The sequence below is a fragment of the Macrosteles quadrilineatus genome, unplaced genomic scaffold (assembly GCF_028750875.1).
Source record: "Macrosteles quadrilineatus isolate MER2022 unplaced genomic scaffold, UCM_ALF_1.0 Scaffold_1__1_contigs__length_201487025, whole genome shotgun sequence".
NCBI lineage: Eukaryota > Metazoa > Arthropoda > Insecta > Hemiptera > Cicadellidae > Macrosteles > Macrosteles quadrilineatus.
The window spans coordinates 98162447-98169829 of NW_026542594.1; positions in this window are offsets into that span (position 1 = coordinate 98162447).

Consider the following 7383-nt stretch of genomic DNA (forward strand, 5'->3'; position numbering starts at 1 on the left):
TAGTTGTTACTTGTGCCACAAAAGATTCTTTAAAGTCCGTTCACAACATTTAAGCAGTTTGAGGAGAAGGTATCCTGGGTTTCCACCACCTTTTTTTAAGCTTAATGTATATATCAGCTGTCGGCTGTTGTTTCAAAGTAAGGGTGAGGAGGAGGGGATGAAATCGCTCCCCCTTAAAATACTTACATTTTGTGAATGGAGTGTAGTTAAATGATAAACTGGTTTGAAATAAAGTAGGGGTGTGCAAACATCCATTCATCGGGATGCTTGTTCAAATATTGCAGTTATTAATTCACTTTGGGAAAAATCCATATTCAAGCGGTGCATTTAAATTGGTTCCTGAAGAAAAAAAATTTTACATATAGTTTGAAATTATTCAAAGCTACACATAGTTTGAGACTGAATTCTGCTTGAATATTTTGTTATTTTTACAACATTACCATTGCACCAAACACCAAATCTTTGAAAAATAATAGTCTAAATTACAGAAGCGATATATTTATAATAAATTAAGTCACAGTACATTAAACATGAACTGCATGATGGATTAAATGTTTCTTATTTACCATTTATGGTATTATACGGTATCAACTAAAAAATTTTGAGCACAACATTGGAAAAAAGATTGAAAGTGTTCAAAACTGTTAAACTTTGAATAGGTAAAAGCTATAAATCTTAAAAGCTTAGAAGACAAGTCCAGCTAGACTCTTTGAGTGAGAAAAAAAGAATACCATTTGCACACCCTATACATAAAATAATGTCCACTTTTACTTTCAGATGCCATTAGAAACAGTTTCAATGTGCCTATTGTATTTAGATTCTGAAACTACAGAACTGCCATACAAAATTTGTATAATTTGTCAAAAAACTACAGCGTAGTTTGATTTTTTACTTAACTATCTAATAAAAGGATAAAAATAAGCCAGGCTCCATCACTTAATTACAGTAAATTATTGAACTTGTTTATAGAGGTGGGTTGTTCGGTCAGGACCCGTTCGGTTCGACCAGGTCATCCAAGTGAACGAGTGACCCGGATCACACCATCCGAATAGGTTTGCGTACTCCGTTTCGTTCACTTTTTCTTTCGTTCCAAGACCGACCAAAAAGACTGAGGTTAGAGGTGATTGGTTACTTACTGACTGGTTCCCAGTGGCGGATTTAGAATAGTCACAAGGGAGGGGGGCAAAACAGGGGATCTGGGTGGTTTGGGAAAAATGTGTGTAAACCAAGTCTCCAAAATTACAGTTTTATACCATTTCTTTGTCCAAAGTTTGTGTGACAAATTATTCTACGCAATGCAGTAAAAAACATATGTATATGTATGCCCGAGGGGGGGCGGTCGCCCTCTTCGCCCCCCCCCCTCTGGATCCGCCACTGTTGGTTCCAGTGGTATGGTCTGGTGACTGGGAACTGGAAGTTGACTGGAGTGAAGAACTGACTGACCGATAGTTGAGTATTCATGTCGTAATTAAATTTAAACCTCAGTAGTCGGTCCACAACAAAACGGAAGCGAATGAAACTGGGCATACACAATAAAGTCATATAGTCTCCGCATTTCATTTTTACTAGGCCTATCTATACTATCATAAAAAGGTGGTGGTTATATGGAAACAAATTAAGTCAATTACAACAGCCCACTTATATATTGATAATATTCCATACGTCATCGATAATCGATTTAACCAGTATGGTCATGTCAAGGTTTGTAAAAGTAAGGTTATGTACAAATTAAATTATATAATTAAAAGTAAAAGATAGAGTTGTATATTTATTTCAGTGCTGAAAAAGGGAATTAAGTATAAAGTAACACTACACATTGTATTATTTCGGATAATGTATTTAGCTATCAATTTCATAACTGTTTATAGCTCAATATCGGAATCAGTTTGAACGATCCAAAGATCCATGATCCCACATTCGAACTAACCTCAACGTCGTGGTAGGTTTACTTTCAAATAACGAACAAAATGAAACAACTGCCTTTGGTTTACCGGACCGGGTCAATCGAACGGGTCACATTGAACGGGTCTTAACAGTGAACAAGACCGATTGATCCAGATCAGTGAGGTGATCCGAACTTCCCATTTCTAGTTGTTTTGTATTGGTTTATAATTGAATAATGTAGTTGAAAGGCTGACATATGTTAATTTACAATAATTAAAAAGGAAAACTCTTAACCCTACAGTGCTGGAGTCAACTTTCTGTGACAAACTGTCAGAAACATTTTTTATTCAAAGAAGCAAGGACTGGAACACTTGTGGATCATAATGAGGGGTTTTCCTGTTGGCAAACCTAGTTAATTAGTAAATAATATGTTTATTTATAAATACCAATTTTATAGCATAGCCATTAATCAATATGTTTTGGTAAATGTTTCTAGGCTTGTTGAATTTTAAGGTTGTTATTAAGGATACTAGTCTAAGTGAGTACTGTATGTAGGCTACTATACTTTTTAGAGGTCTATAATATTTGTTGTTTTACGATGTTACTTGACATGTTTTTGTGTGAATACATTGTTCTTAAAATGTCTTGTTAAATTGTCAAACCAAAACCACAACTATTTTTACTAATAAGGCTAGGCGCACACGAGCGATTATTTTGAGGCGACTATTTCATCAGCCAATCTGTGCATCATGTATTTGAATGGAAGCGCGCACACAGGCGATCGAGAATTGCGCCGATTTTAAAATCTAGGTTTTCGTAGGCGAGGCGAGGCGATTGTCGCCCGAAAATCTGTAACGTACAGATTGTTATCAGTCCGCGCACACGGTCGACTAAAAATCGGCCAGTCGCTTGTTGTTCTCCACAGGAGTCAGTGAACTTCAGTGTGAGTTGTGTTGTTTTCTATGCTAAAAAAAGGCCACAGCTGTTATAATAAAAACTGAAACTTTCAACAGACATTCTATAGTAATTAAAGGACTTTTTACTGTCATCACGTAAAGTGTATAGTTTATAAAACTGTCGATTTAAAAGTCCCTGACTTACTATAGGATGGACCCAATATTCAAGTTTTCTTCTTTTTTTTCTTTGATCTAATTAGAAGAGCACAAACACAGGTTAATTCAACAAAGTCCATTTTAGGATAGCTTAAACGCACTAAATAAAATCCATTTCTCGACTAAAAAATCACCACGTGTGCGCCTAGACACAAATCAAAGGCGATTTATTTTTGGCCGATTTTTTAATAGGCCGATCGAAAAATCGACCGTGTGCGCCAGGCCTAACACCCAATCTTTACTGATTTTAGTCATCCATTGTTGGTAATTCTTGCTCCAATAATTTTAACTTCTGGCAATTGTGTAATAAACTGAACCGCTATTTTTCCATCAAAGTCATCCAAATTAGATGTGTGATAGATTTTAAGACAAAAATGTAATTATGTTTCCGGTTTTTAATTATGATTATTATTTATGTTCTGCGTTCTGAATTTCTAACGTAATTATAAAGTAATAATCTTAACTATCAGAAGTACTCCAGAAAATCTATGAAAAGCCAAATTTTGTGAAACAATAGTACCTGTGAGGTTATGTTGATCAAATATTTTTAGACTTCGTAGAACAGGAAAACTATCAGAGGGAACATAAACATAAAATGAAGTTATCTAATAATACACTATGTTACTTTTGTGATTATTGGTTGGTTTCATAGATCAATTTATTTACATTATTGTTGAATGTATATTGTTTTTGTATATTACATTTTGTGTGTGTCATTTAAAAAAATATAATTGCATACATTACTACTTTGTAAAGTATACATTTTTCCTCACTAAAACTATCAAATAAAAACACAATTGAAATATAAAGAATATATAATCAATGACAAAACTTTATACACCTCAAGGTAATTTTAGTTTTCAAAATATACTTGAGGTATAATGTACAGTCTACATGTATTCTACCACTTTAACACTCTCATCTCACATCAAATATTTCACTCTATTTCACTTTCATCCCAACATAAATAAGGCAACTGATTTTGTAAACCCATATCATTCTTTGGTCAAATTTTGTAATTTATATTCAGTCACTGCATTTCCTATTTAGCTGAATATTTTATACAGAATTAAATTAGTTATCTTAAAGAAATATTAGACTTAAATAAAATTGTTTATAAAAAATGTTTTGTTAATTATTTATTCTCCTGGATACTTTAAATTTGATTGTTTTGATTACAATAGTTTGGGTGCAATGTTGGTACTTGGTCTGAAGAAGAGGTACTGTAAGCGTACGACTTGTTTGCGAGCCGGGTGTGCGGGGGGAGAGCGGGACCAATCTCCCACCGCAGCCAAAGTTTCCGTGGCATTGGTCGGACTACGCTTTCTAGAAACATTCGACCAGCGCTGTTCGCGTTGTTTTCCTTGCGTACATTTTTTGGAATTTAAATTTGAATTTAATTTGAGTACCATACCATGTTTCTTTATTATTGTTTTGGTACTGTAGTAGCAGGTCCGGTTTAACCCATACGCGAACTACGCGGCCGCATATGGCGCCACGAAAAAGTGGTGCCGTGGCGCCAACGGAAATTTTTTTTTACGTGAACAACGTAATTTTGTTTAATTTCGCTCAGAGTTCAAGTATACCACAATAAAGGCATTTATTCTGTTTGTACCAACAGCACTTGAAAAATGTGTACATTTGTACAGCACTACAACTCAAGGACTCAATGCCATTTGCAGTTTCGATTTTGTATTGAGCTGACGCTCGGCAGCGTACGGCGCGATGCTCGAGATGAGATAAGCAAGCGTGCAGCGCCAATTGTCACAACAAGAAACTTCCCCCTCCCTTCCCTCCCTTCTGATTCTTATCCTAGAGCAGAGCACTACGTTGTATTGCTCTCTTGTAGTGTATTAGCGTATTAGAGTGTATCGGTATCGTAATGGCGTTGTTTTGATTATTCATGATTGTTGATAAGTGAATGATTACGAGTGTTTTAAGTTTAATTTAAAATTAGCGCATTAAATAAGAAGAAAGTATAAACTGAATAAATGAGTAAAACATCTAGCGAGCCGATACTAAGAAAACAATGACAGAGAAAAAGAAAACGTCTGGCACTTATTATAAAAAGGGTAAGGTGAATTTGGAAGAGGCTGATAAAAAACAAGCCAAATCAATGAGTAGATTTTTGTTTAAATCATCTGGTGGCGAGTCCAGTCAGCCCAAAGAAGTCAAGATAGAAGACGGCAATGACGTAGGTATTTATTTATTTATTTTCCATGGAAAGATTAAAACAAGCAGCTGATCACAAACGGTAAAAATACGTCATTGCCGTCTTCTATCGTGACGTCATGCTTGACGAGCATTACGGATTACAGCCTGTTTTTTTTAGTGTGGCCTTGGTTTTGCAAAAGTTGATATGATGAGTAAAAGTGTAAAAATGTTAAATTTCTGCGAATATAAACAGTCTTTTATTGCAAGTATTCTTCTAACCTAAACTTATAAAAAAGTTCTTTCCAAAATTATTGGAAAAAATTAACAAATACGGTTATGTTATTGGTTTGTCGGGTGGGGGGGGTGGGGGGAATCCTATGTGGCGCTGATTCGGGTGTTCGCTTAACTCTGAAAAATTCCTAGAACCGGCCCTGTGTAGTAGAGTATTTAGTTTTGATATAAATATGTTTTACTTATTTAAATGTAGGCCAAAACCTAAAGGTAAAATCATTGTGGTCCTATTTTCCAATTTAATTGTAAAGTTTGACTTATTAGGTGTAAACCACTGAGTTTATAGGTGATATCTTAGATATAGTACTTTATCTAAAAACACATAGAGATATACTGTACCTATAAACAGAAAACCGCAAGGCTTAGTAAGTACATATAATTATGGAAACGTTTGTTTATTTTCATATTATGTACAATGAATAACACCTTAAAATATCGGACGGGTTTTCCGAACACCCTGTAAAACAGTTAATGGATTGCAGTTATTTATTTTATATCTGCTGTTGATAAAACAAAGTCGGTCTCTTAAAGTCGTAAAGTATTTTATGACATTAATTTATGACCTGAAGAGTTTTGTATTCTATCGTGTTTCTATCAACTATCAGTTTATTGGACTGTGTTGTGGAGTTGTGCCGTTGAGTAATTATTGAGTGATTGTTAAAAAGTTGTGTGAAAGTTAAAAAGTAATTATTAGCCGTGGGTTAAAAAAGTGTTAAGCTAACTTAGATTAATATAATGGCAACCGCCCATAAAAAGGGCAAACCATTTACAGTGAAGAGAGGGAAATTATAAGACCAACAGGTGCGGTGCTGCCGTGCAGTATAGACAACATTTTTAGGGCGACTAGTAGCAGATCGCAAAGCGCCCGTCTGTGGTGGGGGCCCCTCCTGGCTAAGGAGGCGGTGGAGGGGCCACGCGCAAACAAGTCGTGCGCTTACGGTAAGCTATTATAGTATTGAACAAAGTTAAATGGCGATCCCATTATGTTCAATACTCTTAGAAAACTTTGAAAGATGCCATAAAAAAAACTCTTAAAAAATGTGTTGATAACACAGCTGGAAACTATATTCTGTTAACAAATTATAGGCGGTCTCCACTTGAGCCTACCTTTAAAATAATAGCTCAACAGCTGAGGATTGCCAAAACATTATCAACTGTGCCATATATATTAAGAAAAAAAAGTAATGGGGGAGTTTCCTCTCAAACCGCCTGAATTTTGTGAAAGGAGTATAATAACAAACCAAATACAAATCACATCAACACATACTAGAAGTATTGAAATCAATTTTAAGAGGGTTCTACCCGGTCAATTCAAGATGGCGGCTAAACATGCTAATGTTTCTAAACATGCCTTTACGGTACAAGCTCTCAACACTATACAAATAATTTGTTTCCAACTATTGAGTGCTTTTTGTGCTCATAACATATCAGAGCAGTGGATGGGGATACATTAGTGTTTAACTATTATTTAGAAGCTAAAATCACATGTGAAAAGGACTAATTTACAGATTTTCTAAATTATTTTGTAAATATGAAACAATACAAAATTTCAGTTCATCCAGGGCATAGTTTGGACCTTTGAATATTTTACAATTTATTTCAACTCGATATACACTTTATTAATGCCACGAGGTTCTTTTTTGTAGGACCATGGTTAGGTGGTAACCAGCAGGTGGGCGGAACCCTCTTGGGAAACTAAAATCCACACCCAGTATAACTCAGATTACCTGAATAACTCAATGAGCAGCCTATTTTTGCCTTTGTGAAAAACACAAAATAAACTTCAAAATTGAATGTATATTAATTTGAACGGATTTTGTATTTGGCCTCTGGGGACATCAAATTGAAAAAGTAAATCGGTCCCAGGTCCAGGTCTTACCATGAGACCTAGGGTGCGTTCACAAAGAAAGCTTATTACAAGTAACTTACTTTCAGCGCTTGT